The sequence below is a fragment of the Tupaia chinensis genome, unplaced genomic scaffold (assembly GCF_000334495.1).
Source record: "Tupaia chinensis unplaced genomic scaffold, TupChi_1.0 Scaffold000308_1, whole genome shotgun sequence".
NCBI lineage: Eukaryota > Metazoa > Chordata > Mammalia > Scandentia > Tupaiidae > Tupaia > Tupaia belangeri.
In genome coordinates, this window is record NW_006159798.1 from 1485733 (window position 1) to 1494571 (window position 8839).

The window sequence follows — 8839 nt, forward strand, 5'->3', positions numbered from 1 at the left end:
TCTTTCCTGCTAGCCTCACAAGCTGCTGCTCTGTTTCCTTGTGCCGAGTGTCTGTACTTAATGCCGATCTGCAACACGTTTGGTGTGCATGGTGAGTAGGTAGGGCCAGCCACCACTTTACTCTCCGTCTTGTATCTGTGGTAACCAACACAGTTAACATCTTAGAAAACCTCCATAGTCATTGGGTTGACATCAGGAGCAGGAAGATAAGAGAATCTATAATAACCTCATGAGTTCCATGGGAGGTTTAAGAAAAGATGATTTGGGTGAAAAAATAGGAAATAGTAACAACAAAACTGGAGGAACCAAAGTTGCTATTCAGAATCTTTATCAGAGAGGAAAAGAGAATCAACAAAGATAAAGCTCAAACACCAAGAACACCGACCTCTGAGAGCCTCATGGACCCATATGGAAGTCTCCTCATTCCTTATTTATTTAGTCAATCAATATTTAAAGATATGAGCAAATTTAGTGATTTATTTAACACACAAGGTACTCTAGCTCTGCGATGTATAAATACTTATGATTATTTAATGATATATATGTTGTTAGCTAATATATGAGAATTTGAACTCTGCTCCTTCTGGAACCTGTGCAAATAAGTCATGTATCAATCAACCAAAATTTTCAAACCTGGAATAGTGAGGGAAACCCAACACTATTCTTCATATTTATTGATTGGCACCATCACTGCCCAATATTATAATAACATGCAATTTGCAATAATTTGAATGTGTTAACTTTATACTTCAATGATTATACCTAGCTACTAAATAAGTATTAGAGATGGTAAGTTCAGCAATTTTGGAAATGCATGCTGGAAGAAACTACTTACTTGAAGAAAGCTGCTTCTCAAATGTCTCCCTTATGAAGTCTCAGAAGAATAAATGTTTAAAAATTATTTAAAAAATAAAACATAACTTCTCAGAGGTACATATGCAGTCATCAAATGAACAAATTAAAGAATTAAGCAAAAAGGTGGGGAGAAGTTCTTACACACTTTTCTAGCAAAAATAAAACACAGGGGGCGGGACCAGCAGTTAGCGTAATGGTTATGTCACTGGACTTCCATGTAGTTCATGTCCTGGACCCAGTGGCTTAAAACTCACGCGGGGTGCATGTGCGTGCGTGCCCAGGATCCTGAGAGGAGAATAGAGAAGGGATTGTGGCGTGGCCATCCCCCCAGGGGGTGATTTCTCACTTTCTGTTTCTCTGTCTCTATCTGGTAAGTGCACACACCCTAGGACCAAAAAAAAAAAAAAAAAACCAAACTCAAAGAAAAATCACAGGGGGCTACATACATAGTGATGCAAATCTGATTCACATGGGAAAAATTCATCCAGGTTCATGTCCAGAGATCTTCCTGAATATGCTGGGCACATGTGTGACCATTACCTGTGGCTGATTAATGCTGAGGGGGGATCATGGCATCAAGATCCCGCTGGAGGTGGTATCTCTCCCTTTCTCTCTGTCACTCTCTTTCATGGTAGAAATAAAAAACTAAAAAGGAAAAATGTAGGGCACTTTCAGTCAGAAAAAAGAAATCCCAAACTCATTACCCTGGTTATAAGGTAATGGTTGTAGTTAGCTAATGGTTATTACAACTCTGTTTGAAATGCTTCATTTTGAGAGAATAGTGAAAGGCACTCAGCAAAATCTCAGAACATTAGAATCATAGCTTTCAGCTATGGGATTCATGACAGGTCCCACTGTCTACAGAATGTAATTTGTTCTTAGATTCAGCATGATGCACTTCCTGAGAAGAATTCCTGGATATATTCTAATGCACTTTAGGGGAAAGCACCAGTGAAATTATCAAGATCTCCTGATACTCTTTACCATAGCTAGGATACTTTTTTTTTAATTGACAGATAAAACTGTACATATTTATCATATACAACATGATATTCTGAAGTATACATTCCTTGTAGACTGACTAAATCTAGATAATTAAGATATGCATTATCAGGGCAAGCAGATGGCATATCAGTTATATCACTGGACTCATACATGGTCAATTATTGTTCGAGTCCTAGACCCAGTGGCTTGAAAATCATGCCAGGCATGTGTGTGTGTGTGTACTCAAGATCCTGAGAGCAGGAGAAGGGATTGCAGTGTGGCCATCACCCCTGGGAGGGGTAGTGATTTCTTCCTTTCTATCTCTCTCTCTTTCTCTGTCTCTGTTGCTCCCTCTCTCTGGCAAGTGCACACAGCCTAAGACAAAAGCTTCTTTAAAAAAAAATAAAAGATATGTACTATCAGAAACTTTCTAGAATGCCCAGTCAGAAGCTGAGGAGTAGCTATTACCCAAGTTATGCTCAGCTATGTGCACCTTCCCACTTCCTCACACCCATCTCAACCTGCTCAATGACTGCACAAAATGGTGAAGAGAGGCCAGCAGGTGGCATAGTGGTTAAGGTGCTGGACTCCCACATGGCCAACCGCAGTTTGAGTCCTGGCCCTGGAGCTTGAAACTTATGCTGGATATGTGTGCATACATGTACAAAATCCTGAGAGGAAAATGGAAGAGAAAGATTGAGGGGTGGCCATACCCTTTGGGGGGTGATTTTTTCACTTTCTCTCTTTCTCACTCTATCTCTCCTGCAATTATATGCCATATAGCAAAAATCTCTCAAAAAAAAAAAATGGTGAAAGAAACCACTTACTATGATGTTTTGGGGTCAAACCCAATGCCACCCAGGAAAAATGAAGGTTTGTAGGAAATTGGCCTTGAAGTACCGCCCTGATAAGAATCCAAATGAGGGGAACCAGCAGTTAGCGTAATGGCTATGTCGCTGGACTCCCACGTAGTCGACCGCGGTTCGTGTCCCAGACCCGGTGGCTTAAAAACCTCACACCGGGCGCGTGTGCATGCGTGCCCAAGATCCCAAGAGGAGAATGGAGGAGAAGGGATTGCGGTGTGACCATCCCCCCTGGGGGGTGATTTCTCACTTTCTGTCTCTATGTCTCTCTCTGTCTGTCTGGCGAGCGCACGCGCCCTACAGTGAAAATCTCTCCAAAAAAAAAAAATATATATATAAAAAAAAAAAAAAAAAAAAAGAATCCAAATGAGGGTGAGAAGTTTAAACAGATTTCTCAAGTTTATGAATTTCTCGCTTATGTGGAAAAACGGGAATTATATGACAAAGGAGGAGAGCAGACAATTACAGAAGATAGGACAAGTGGTTTTGACTCCCCCATGGAGATCTTTGATATGGTTTTTGGAGGAAGAAGAAGGATGCAGAGAGGAAGAAGAGGTAAAAATGCATCAGCTGTTGGTAATGTTAGAAGATTTATATAATGATGGCACAAAAAAACTGGCATTGCAAATGAATGTGATTTGCAACAAATATGAATGCCAAGGCGGTAAGAAAGGAGTAGCAGAGTGCTGACCCAACTACCGAGGTACTGGAATGCAGGTAAGACTTCATCAGATAGGACCTGGAAGGGTTCAACAAATTCAGTCTGTATACATGGAGTGTCAAGGTCATGAGGAACAGATCAGTCCTAGAGATAAATGTAAAAGTTGCCATGGAAGGAATAGAGTTTGACAAGAAAATTCTAGAAATTCATATTGACAAAGACAGGAAAGATGGTCAGAAGATATCATTCCATGGTGAAAGAGACCAAGAACCAGGGCTGGAGTCAGAAGATATTATCATTGTATTAGATCAGAAAGATGAGTTTTTACTCACTGAGAAGACCTTTTAATGGGTATGGACATATAGCTGGCTAAAGCATTGTGTGGCTTTTAAAAGTCATCACCTATCATCCAGGTAAGATTGTTAAGCATAGAAATATCAAGTGTGTGTTAAATTAAGGCAGGCCAATTTATTGTAGACCATATGAAAAAAGTCACCTAATCATCGAATTTAAGGTAAATTTCCCTAAGAATGACTTTCTGTCTCATGATAAACTCTGCTGGAAAAACTTCTACCTCAGAGGAAGGAAGTAAAACAGAGATGAAATGGACCAAGTAGAACTGTTGGACTATGATCCAAATCAGGAAAGATAGTGCCATTACAATGGAGAAGCATATGAGGATGATAAACATCATCCCCGAGGTGGTGTTCAGTGTCAAGTCTCTTAATGGGGCCATTATATAACACTACTGCTGGCATTTTATAAACAACAGTGAATGAGTGAAGGACTCTACTAATCATAATATGCTCACTACTTGCTATTGTTTGTAATATTCATCTATTGTACTGTTTTAAAAGTGAAGAATAAATGCAAATATAAATGCTCAAAACAAAAAGATATGTGTTATCTTACATAGTTGTTTTTTGCTTGTTTGTTTGGCAAAGATACTTTTTTTAGAGTAGAATGATGATTACCAGAGGTTTGGGTAGTTGACAAGAAGTTATAGGAAGCTGGTGAGAAGTTATCAGGAAGATGTTGGCCAAAGTGGGGGGGGGGGGACTGCAATTAGACAGAAGGAATTGGTTCAAGAGATCTTTGATACAACATAGTGAATATAATTAGAGCCAGGCTTTTGACTGCTGTAGTATTTTATCTTTCACAATACTTGAAGACCTGAGCAATGTGTTTAATATGTTTGCTCATTTTCTGTGTCTACCAAGTTATTTAGTGATACAACTTTCATGGTAAATTAGTTCAGAAGATTGTATGAGTAAATAAAACACTAAAGCAGAGCCTGGTTGAAAGAGAAATTTGAGTAATAACTCATACATTAACATCTTCATCATCATAACCATGCATGCCACTACACCTGATTTTCAGGGTCAACCAAAAATCAAACCCTGGCATTTCATGTGGCTTCAGCCTACCATGTAACACCACCAATCAGCACATGTTACTGCATCTAAGCCTAGTGATATGTTTTAAGCTCTCATAATGAGCTATGCTTGAGTTTTCTACCAAAAAGTGTGATTCATAATATTTAGGAAGGAGCCCTGAAGCCTAAGTTTCAAAAGCATTCAGATAATTCAGATACTTTCTATAAAGTCTTTCTACAGAATACACTTTTCAGAACCACAATATATGTTCTGTTCCTCTGACCTCACTGCTAACTCAGATTCTCTACTAAACTAGATCTTCTTCCAGCTAAAGGCTATGAAATCCCATCTGATTTTTCCACTCCAGTTAACCTGGGCTCGTGACCTTTTAAATTTGAGTTTCTCCCACAGGAAATTATATCCTGCCATCTTGTTCCTGAATATATGCTAGGTAGTTTCTATATTATTCTAAATATATCCACTCAAGATGAGTCCTGAATTAAGCAAATCATTCATTAGTTTACACAGAGACACATATAAGTTTATTTTTTAAATTCATGATAGTTTGCATGTGCATAAACAGAGAGTGAGAGAAGCACTGTTCACAGGGCCTGGACACATTACAATCTTCTTTCTCCAGTCCCTCAGCTCTTCAAGATCCTGAGAACATAGTTCATACCTGGTGTATTTTCAAGCCAAACAGGTCAGGAATTCAAACCACAGTTGGCATGTGGCTTCCATCTCCACAGTCCAGTAAACTACAGACAGTGTACCACAGAGGTTGGGGCATACATAAATTTGAATCTTTCTTCAATAGTTCTTTTATAAAATATTGGATTCATTTTGACACTACATTTAAGTGAAGTTAATGACACTTTGGAGTTCCTTCTTTATTGTTCCTGGTAGCAAAATGCATGTAATACTCAGAAAAGCTTATCTTTGATTCTTGGTCTAAAAATAATTCTGTACTTATATTTTTGCTTTGAATATTTTGTAGTATTTTTGACCAAGAATAATACAACCTGACATGGCAGTGTTAATTTTAGAAAATGGGTAAAGAGTAACATGTCACTAAGAAAAAGAGAGCAAGTAAATGAAAGTGAATGCAGCTACAATGGTGTGTGGGAGTATCAGATATAGTCTTGAGCTTTAAAAATACACAAAAGAGAGATGTAGGTAGAGTATACTCTAAACCTAGTGAGTTCTCAGACATAGAAAAAAGGTGGGAATTAGGAGAAAAAATAAAGTGAGTGAGAGACAGAGACGCTTGGGAGTCATATTTATAACCGACAAGATAGGAGGGACACCACTATCATAAAAGAGCCTAGGTTCAAAATTATGTGCTTGGCCCAACCTATGGCATAGTAAGTAGCAAACTAAACTGAAGCACTGGAAGCCACTTGGACAACTCTGGATATGGATATCCAGTGTGGCCTGAAAATCATACAAGACATGTGTGCACATGCCCAGGATTCTGAGGAGCTAAAGGATGGAGAAATGGAGATCACCATAGCGTGTGATGAGACCCTGTCAAAGATGCCTCTCTCTGTCTCTCTCCCACACACATGCACATGCACTATCATTCATAAAACAAATAAACTTTAAAAAACTCTGAACTTTTTTACTGCTCTCCCAGAGTACAACTCTTTTTTATTGAGAGAGAGATTTTTGCTATAGAGTGGTACACTCATGAGAGAGAGAGAGACAGGGAAAAATTACTCCCCAGAGAGGATGGCCATACTACAATCCCTTCTCATCCATTCTCCTCTCAGGATTTTGGCCATGCATGTACACATACCCAGCATGAGTTTTAAGCAGCTGGGTCCAGGACTCAAACTGCTGTCAACTATGTGGAAGTCCAGAAACATAGCTATTACACCATCTGCTGATCCCCCAGAGTTTTATTCCAACTTCCATCTCTCATATCTAATCACAAATAAATTTGGACCAAAGGAATAACTTGCACCCTGCCAACATCTCCTTTCCATAATTAACCTTATCAATAACAACATTTTCACTGATGACTCCTTTTGATTATATCTGTGACACTACTCTTTTTCCTAAAGGTCAATCACCAAAACTTGCAAAACACTGAATGGTTTTATCTTTATATTGATAGAAGATGTACTCAATCTATTGAGTTGAGAAGTCAGAAGCCAACTCTTTCCTCAGTATTCTCTACCCCATATACTACTTGGCCATAAACAATACCCCAAAACATAAATTTCTATATAAGAGAAATTACACTGTAGAAATGGAAAGGATGCACACAATAGGAAATGACTACATTTTATTGAAATTCCCCTACCCCTCTGGGTGTCCTTATATTATAGTATGTGCTGAAAAGTATATTATCCCATTCACACTGATGGATGTATACACATTAATATTAGCCCTAGGCATTTGTTAGAGAACGCGTTTGTTGAGTGAATAATTGAATGAATGAAATGGGAGTAGCTCGGAGGCCAAAAGAGCATGAAGAGACAATCTCTATTGGTTCTTCATTAGCTATTCTTTCATAATAGTTTCATTAAAACTGACTCATTTATGGTGTCAAGTTTAGAATAGGACCAAAGCATAATTGTTAGCTCCAATTCCCCAGGAAGTAGACACAAAGGCAAGGATTTGTAGAACTTACTAAGTTCCATGTGCCCAGGTGAAATCAGGAAGGGAGCAAAAAAGCAGAAAAGATAAATACAAGATACCAAGCAGGGTGCAGTTTTAGGTGGCATCCTAGCCTTCCTACCCCTGGGGCTGCTATGGAACATGCAGCATACTTACATTCAGCTTCCATCTCAAGTCAAGGGAGCCCTACTTTCACACTCCTTTGCAAATGCCTCCCAGCTCTGCAATTAGAATTAAACGCCCAAGCATTTGTGACTCCCAGTAAGCCTGAACAGAGCAGTTTCAGAAGCCCAAGTTTAGTCTCCTGAACAGGTGGCAGAAGCAATTCCTTAGAAAATCACAGAGATGCACCCTACAGAACTGGTAAAGGCAATCTGGAGACACCAACAATATTTGCTACTACATTTAAATTAATTAAGAACATATGAAGGTACCTACTATTGGGTCACTGTTGGAAAAGTCATAACTCATTTTTGCATAGAAAAATGTAGAAAAATATGTCATGAATTTTCTGACAACCCAATATATTATCAAACAGAACTGAGTTTAAGTCTTGCCTGAATGCTGACACTTGTGTCACCATGGGCAAGTCACTATATTCACTTGACAGTAGGTTTCCTCATATGTAAAGTGAATATGTTAGGAACATCATATGTCTATAAGAATCATGTTAGAAAATATATATAAAGTAATGTAAAACATTGCCTTCTATATAACAACCACTCAATAAATGTTAATTACCATCATCTTCCTAGCATTGTCCTCACCATTGCTGAAAACAGAAAACTAAACCATAATATTTCAACATTTCTTTAATGCCTAGATGCTAAACTGTTTTATTATTTCTGATTGAAATTATTCAACTCTCCAGCTCAGTTTTTAAATTTCAGAAAATATTTTAGTCTTCCTCATCCTGCACTTCATTCTTCTCTTTTGATATCTGTCTAATCTTCACATCTCTGTTTCTCCTAACCTTGAATTTGAAGCCAGGTAATTTACTGTTCAGCCAATACAGTCAAATCCAGACAAAAATGTGGATCCCAAACTAACAGATATTGTCAGCTAGCTGCACTATGAAATTAGTAGGATTATTGCCAGCTCTTTGGAAGCTCTGTCAGAAAGTAAAAGTAACGGAATCTTTGGGTACCAAAAAAGTCCTGGTATGCTAAAGCTTTGTTACAAGGTAACAATTGAGAGATTTAGAAACAGTGAGGCTCAGCACAGATGAGGGCTTTGGATAACCATAGAAACTTCCAGGGTGACTTTTTCTGTCTCATTTGGTACGTTAATTTCTGATCCATGAAAGGAGTGGTAAGAAGAGCAATGTATTTTCAGAGGGAACCTTTCCCTGAGTACTTTTAGTACTGAGCAAACTGAAAACTGAAACTGGAAATCTTGAACGTTTATTGCTCCCAAAGGTATTGTCAGACTTGTCATTAGTGCACCTGCATGGGTTGTAGTGATTTTTGTTGTCA

General features: G+C 38.4%; 1 pseudogene; it reads left to right on the plus strand.

The window, feature by feature from the left end:
* The first annotated feature begins 2645 nt into the window (after positions 1–2645).
* Positions 2646–6943, plus strand: LOC102482503 (dnaJ homolog subfamily A member 1-like; annotated as a pseudogene).
* The last annotated feature ends 1896 nt before the right edge of the window (positions 6944–8839 follow it).